Genomic DNA, 7285 nt, shown 5'->3' on the forward strand with positions numbered 1-7285 from the left:
TTGTGTCAATTCCTTTCCACCTCCACCTCTTAATTCGATTTAGGCTTAACATTGCCCATTTCTCCCTGGGTCATTTTCCAGTTTGGGGCAGACCTGAGTCATCAATACCATGCAGTTGTGATAATTTTTCTAGCCAAACTTTGATGCATTTTATTATGTTTTGTGACCACTATGCCGATATTAGGAAACAGTTCCTGGTACCACTTCTTAGAGAAGCAGGGTTCATGCAAGTAAGACCCGCACTAATGTACCTACAACTCCTAGGTAGTTCACAGGTAATTTACGGGGTTGCATGTTTCCTGGTGGCTGCTGTCCGGAAAAAAGTCAATAGACTAGCGGCATTGGAGACTGTGGGATGATTAGAACTCCGCTGCTAATGACATTTTTTATCTTTGGTATTTTAACTTTTATGAATTTTATGCACATTGATGATGAAATTGATTTTATTGTATTCTTTTTATACATAAATGTATTATTGTTATTACTTTTATGATTTTATTTAATCGAATAAAGTGTTATTTGACTTGACTTGACTTGAGACATGCTACGTTATTGGGGTGATAATATTTCAGGAAAACGCCACAGCATTTTGGGTTTACTGGGCAGGAATTGTTATATGTGATTTTGAGGCCAGGTATTAACACTTCAAATCGTTATTATAATTGGGAGAGTTTCAAGGTCACAAATAAATTTAAGACATTGTGGGTTTTGAAAAAAAAACTGGGACAGATTACTGGTTTTGAACATAAATTGTTCTAAAGGATCATGCTACGCTGATACAACACAAAGTCAGGAATATACCCCTTAGTGTAACAGAAAAGCTTAAGTCATATTTAGCACAACAATATATTGATGGGTTTATAGAGCCAGTAGATTCATCACAATGTGTTTCCCATTTTGTGATTGGCAAAAGGAAATATGGTGACCTACGACTCTGAATGGATTTAAGAACCTATAATAGTACAATTTTGGTTGATTACCGTCCTCTGCCAAAGATACAAGCACGTTTGCCTATTTTGAAGTGCAAATGAATTGTGTCCTTGATTTACTTTCAGCATACCACTAGGTTTAGTTATCAAAAGAATCCAGGTCGTTTAAAAGATTGGTCACACCTTTTGGAACATTCTGCTAGTTATGGATGCTGTAGGAGAGTAGGGTCTGCAATCCTATGATCACCCAGATTTTTTGCTTTTGTTTCACTGGTTTACGACTTTCTCTGGCTGTGGGCCTGCTAATCAGACCCACAGCCTGGCTGTTCTCTTTCTAAATTACGACATGTACCCTAGGTGCATTTACCAATTGGTACTGGGCCACCTTATCAGACCCTGTAACTCAGGGCATAGGTGTACCCAGGGCCGCCAGGAGCTGCAGCATGTATTATGCCACCCCTGGCTGGCCGCCTAAATTTGACACAACTGGCTGCATGACAGCTGGGGCGAAGTTGTGTAATCACACTTTGCTTTAGATATAGTAGCCCTATATCTAACCATACAATGGACACTCGAGTTCCTATCAGTCACTCCTATGGCAGGCCTTGACAATCCTGAAGGCAGAGTGCATGGGCTCGTGTGAACTAGGCTCTGGCTCGAGCCGAGCCCGGTTGCAGCTTGCGGAACCAAGACCCAATGGCTGTTCCACGATAACGCGTACCCCATCGGTAACTTCGGTGTCGCGTTATCAAGGCATGTTGAGTAAGGTGTCATACGAATCGGATGCTGCCCTCTCACCAACCCTGGCGATGAGGTTAGCATTCCGCCCTTCTAGAGGGACACGACATGTACGTAACTGTGAACCCCGGTTAAAGTTAACTAAAGCCTCAGCTCCACAAAATGGATGCTGCCACCACAGACACGAGTCTGACCTCCTGCTGCTGGGAGTCATTCCAGTGAGGGGCGCTTGGACAAAGGGTTTCCTGTCGAGGGCGGTGTTCGCACCGTCCCAGACAGGATTTGTGTATTCTGGGTAGGTAGGGCTTTTGCGAGAATGTGACTGCGGAGTGGCACCCCGGTGCTCACTACGCATCTGCCGGTCAGAACCAGTTCCAGGGGCGCCAGCCCTGGCCTGGGTAAAGTCCGGCAGGGGAGAGGGGTGTAACTACCCCCCTTCCTGGTCCAACCCTTAGGGCAGGACCTAGTCATGTACCCACCCCTTTCTTTAGGATAAAGGCCGGAGCGGGGACCCTTCCAAATTAGATCATCTTTGAATCAAGAACTACTTTCTACGAAAGGACACTCAAGACTCTTCTCAAGATTTCTCCCTTGTGACTAAGGAGTAGTCACCCTGCATCAGCGGGCACCATCTAAGAACTCTGCGGTTTGCTGCAAGTCCTTCCTCAAGGATCCGACGGCCCAGCTCGACGAGAACCGGCTTCCCTGGCACCTCTGACCTCTACCCACGTCATCAGCTCAGCTGTGATCTGTGGGTGCGACGAGACCTCGAGGGACCGGCCATCATCAGAACCTGCACGCTCTTAAACCAGCACGACCATCGAAGCGATTCCCTGGTGAGTGCTCTGGGGTCCGAGAAGCCCCGACCCTGAGCCGCTCTAGCACCGAAGTGCAGTCTCCCAGCATCTCCACGATCTGCGTGGGGCCCTTCTGCTCGCTGCTCAGCACGTTGTCTGGTCACTAGCCGCTGGCTTGTGCCCTTCCTTGACGACATCCGACAATCAACACTGCTGGTCTGGTTGCTCCAGACTGGCCCTTGCTTCCATCTCTGCGAGAAGCACCCCGGACCCTCCTGGTCCACTCAAGACGCCATCTTAGGCCCACCACGTGGCCCTGAGATCTGCCAAGGCTTGTTGCCCCATCCTGGGCCCAGCGACGCCGACAGCATCATCCTTCGTGGGACAGCTCGCACCTCCGCCGTGGTCGCCGACAACGCCTCCTGGTCCGTGAGACTGCAGAGCCTAGCGTCGCCCACTCACCTGGTCGAGGTGACGGCCAACCGGTGCCATCCTGGTACCCTCTGACTACTGGCTAGTAGTACGAACTTGGTCCCCTCTGCTTTCAGGTATCAACAATCTCCGATCCAGGCTTGGATCTCTACGAACTATTCATCACTGGTCGCCGGCCAGCAACTCCTTTTCTTCCGGCTCCTGGCTCGTCAGCGAAGACCCCGACGCCTGTAAGACTTGTGCAGCCGCAGCCCTCGTGGCTAGGTAACTCGGCATTTCGGTGCCTGCATAGCCTCTTTACTCTAGGGTCCCGAGTCCCTCGCTTCCGACTTGCCTTATCGGGTCCGCCCGAGACCTTAAACTTTCCGTGTCCTCGGACACTTGTTTTAATTGTGCACTTGAAGTATTTTCCTAAGAGATTTGGTTTGTGCTTAAGTACCCTGTCCTCATAAAGAGTCCAGGGCTGTTGTGAATCTTAATAAATATCCTGTTTATTTTCATAACACTTGTGTGGTGTCCTTTCACTGGGTGTTCAAGGGGTACATGTGTGGTAAACAGCTGGCTTAACACGCCCTCTCGAGTCTTTAGCCTTAGACTGCTCGTATCCACGCTACTAGGATAGCTGGTCTATAGGTTGACTTACAACCAAACACCATAAGGGACGTTGGAACGATACATAGCGGTCGCTAGAATAGCGAACGTTGCATATCGGGCCAACTTCTCACATTGGTGGCAGCGGTGGGATTTGAGCTTGCTGTTGTTTTACCACACGTATCCTAAGAATATCTTGTTGAAAGATCACATAAGTACTGTTAGTACATATAACTAAAGCTTAGAATACTCTGAGTTCTACTGAACCAGCTGTTGCAGCTCCTCAAGGCTTAGCACACCTTGGCTGCAACTCTTAGCAAGGGAACAGTAGGTAAACACATAGTGTAGGTAGGTGCATCACTTACACCACACTAGAAACAGTATGTCGGACAAAGGAGGAAACTCTGAGTCTCCCCTTGTGTCAGTGGACCCTCCACAGGTCATCCCTTCAAGATATACTGTGCTGAGCTTCAAGGAGTTAAGACAAGTGTGTCACTCCAGGAAGATCAAGCAGGGGTCTAACCCCACCACGTCCTTTCTGATTGGTCTCTTGGAGACTTATGATGCCAGAAAAGCTGAGACCCGTCTTAGCTCTTCTAATCCAGAAGGAGACATGCCTCCCCTCGAGGGAACCAGAGACGATCCTGACCTCATCCACCTCGCAACTGAGAACGAAGATGTGGAGGATGATGAGGATGAGGATCCCTCTGGGGATGAGGCAGATAAGGGACAGGTAGAAGTCGTCAGACTAAGCAGGTCCAACTTAAGCAAACATGATAGCGGTACTGGGGGAGCCCTGGGGCCACTATCAGGTCAGCTTAACATTGGGAATGGACGAGCCCGATCTCTGTCAAGAGACTCTGGCAGATCCCTTCAAACCAATGGCTCTCACAACTCTTCGCAAAGAGGGATGACGTCCCCTCAGCGGAGAGTGTACGAAGCTAAGGAAAGGGCAGCTAATCTGAGGATCGAAAGGGAAGAACTTGCCCTGGCCAAAGAAAGGCTTGCCTTTGCGAGAGAGCAACAGTTAAGTGGGGTAGTCCCCACTGGTGGCAGCAATGTACCTAGCAATAGGGAAAAGAGTTTCGATACGAAACACCTTGGTAAGATAGTGCCCCCCTTTAAACAAGGGGACGACATCCACAAATGGATTACTGCTTTGGAGAGGGCCTGCACTGTGCAAGGTGTTCCCCAGAGTCAGTGGGCAGCTATCTTGTGGCTCTCCTTTGAAGGTAAAGGAAGAGACAAGCTCCTCACCACAAGGGTGGAGGATGCGAACGATTACCAAGTCTTGAAAAATACACTCGTTGAAGGGTTCGGCCTAACCACTGAGCAGTACAGGGTGCTGTTCAGGGATACCCAGAAAACGCAGTCTCAAGATTGGTCTGACTTTGTCGATTGTGCCACTAAGGCTTTTGAGGGCTGGTTGCTGGGCAGCAAGGTTACTGATTACAAAGGATTGTATAATTTGATGATGAGAGAACAAATTTTAAACAATTGTCAGAACCAGTTGTTGCATCAGCATCTTGTCGACTCGGATCTGACCTCTCCCCAAGAATTGGGAAAGAAGGCAGACAGATGGGTTCGCACGAGAGTTAAACAGAACCAGGGCCAGAATCAAGGTGGTCAGAAGAAAGCAGACCAGAAGGGTAAAGATTCTAAGGGGGAACAAAATGACCAGAAGTCTTCGACAGGTCCCCAACAACCCAAAGAGGGAGGGGGTCAGGCTCCCCAAAAGAAGAAAGAAGGCCAATCCAAAAGATGGTGCCAGTACTGTAAAAGTAAATCTCACTGGTTTAGTGAGTGCACCAAGAAAGGAGGAGGGCAGACTCCTGCCACTGCAGCCCCTAAGGCACCTGTGCCCCCTAGTACAGTCAGCAGTGGTAGTGCGCCTCCCAAGGGTTTAGTAGGGTTAACCCTGGGTTCTGAGGGGCGTGACAACTTAGTTGGCACACTCACTCAGGCTGTCCTTGTCAGTACAGGGGACGCGGACGTGTCCCCTGACATAAGTCCCAATACCTTGGGCAAATACAGACAGACGCCTTTCATAAATGGAAAGATGGCTCAGGCCTATAGGGACACTTGTGCCAGCGTCACCATGGTGACGCCTAACTTTGTGGACCCTGGACAGATCATGCCAGGTACAGAATTCCTGGTGACCAATGCAAGCAATGTCACTACCAATCACAGTATGGCAATTGTAGCTTTCTCCTGGGGAGGGGTAACTGGCCAAAAGAAGGTTGTAGTTAGTCCAGACCTCCCAGTGGATTGTTTGTTGGGCAATGATTTGGAGTCATCACAATGGTCAGAAGTGGAGCACCGGACTCACATGGAAATGTTAGGTTTGCCAGCACATGTGTTCGCTGTGACCAGGTCACAGGTCAGGAAATGCCCCACTGAACAGGTGCTGGATCCTGGAACAACGGACCAGACACCTCCCAAGAAAAAGAGCAGTAGGGTTAAGGCTGCGCCTTCCCCCTTGCCCCAGGTCGTGGATCAAGTCTCAGAGGAGGCTGACCTACAGGAATTGAGGGAAACTGAGCCGAGAGAGTTCGAACTTGATCAAGTTGAATTCTTGGGTTCAGGGGGACCCTCAAGGGAAGACCTGGGGAAGGATCAGTTAGACTGCCCTTCTCTTGAACCCCTCAGACAGCAGGCTGCTGCTGAGGCTGCTGGGAACGCCACAGGTACCCACAAGATATACTGGGAAGATGGACTCCTGTACACTGAGTCAAGAGACCCCAAGCCTGGCATGACCAGGAGGCTGGTTGTACCCTTGTCTCAGCGTGGTTTCCTACTTACCTTGGCCCACGAGATTCCCTTAGCAGGTCACTTAGGCCAGACGAAAACGTGGGACAGGCTTGTCTCACACTTTCACTGGCCTCATATGAACGAAGATACCAAGGAGTTTTGCCGCTCCTGTGTCACTTGCCAAGCCAGTGGCAAGTCAGGTGGCACGACAAAGGCCCCCCTTATACCAATGCCTGTGGTGGGGGTGCCCTTTGAACGGGTGGGGATCGACATCGTCGGTCCCATGGAACCACCGACAGCATCAGGGCACAAGTTTATACTGGTGGTAGTGGATCATGCCACCAGGTATCCTGAAGCTATTCCCCTTAGGACCACTACAGCACCTGTTGTGGCAAGAGCCCTAGTTGGAGTATTCTCCAGAGTGGGCTTCCCTAAGGAGGTCGTCTCCGACAGAGGTGCAAACTTTATGTCGAGCTACTTAACTGCTATGTGGAAGGAATGTGGTGTCAACTACAAGTTCACTACACCCTATCATCCACAATGCAATGGGCTTGTTCAGAGGTTCAACAGGACCCTTAAAGGGATGATTCATGGACTACCTGAAAAGCTTCGGCGTAGATGGGACGTCCTGATCCCCTGCCTCTTGTTCGCCTACAGAGAAGTCCCACAGAAGGGGGTTGGCTACAGCCCTTTTGAACTTTTGTACGGGCATCCTGTAAGAGGACCCCTGTGTTTGGTGAAGGAAGGATGGGAGAGACCTCTCAAAAAGCCTGCAGCCAACATAGTGGACTATGTGCTTGGCCTCCGCTCGCGGATGGCTGAATACATGGAGAAGGCATCTGAAAACCTTAAGGCCAGCCAAGAACTCCAGAAAGCTTGGCATGACCAAAGGGCTGTCTTGACTGTTTACCAGCCCGGACAGAAGGTGTGGGTGTTGGAGCCAGTGGCCCCAGCAGCACTCAAGGACAAATGGTCCGGGCCCTACACCATCCTGGAGAAAAAGGGAGAGGTCACCTACCTGGTCGACCTGGGAACTCCCCGGAGCCC

This window comes from Lissotriton vulgaris, chromosome 2_1 (assembly GCF_964263255.1).
Source record: "Lissotriton vulgaris chromosome 2_1, aLisVul1.2, whole genome shotgun sequence".
NCBI classification, from domain to species: Eukaryota; Metazoa; Chordata; class Amphibia; order Caudata; family Salamandridae; genus Lissotriton; species Lissotriton vulgaris.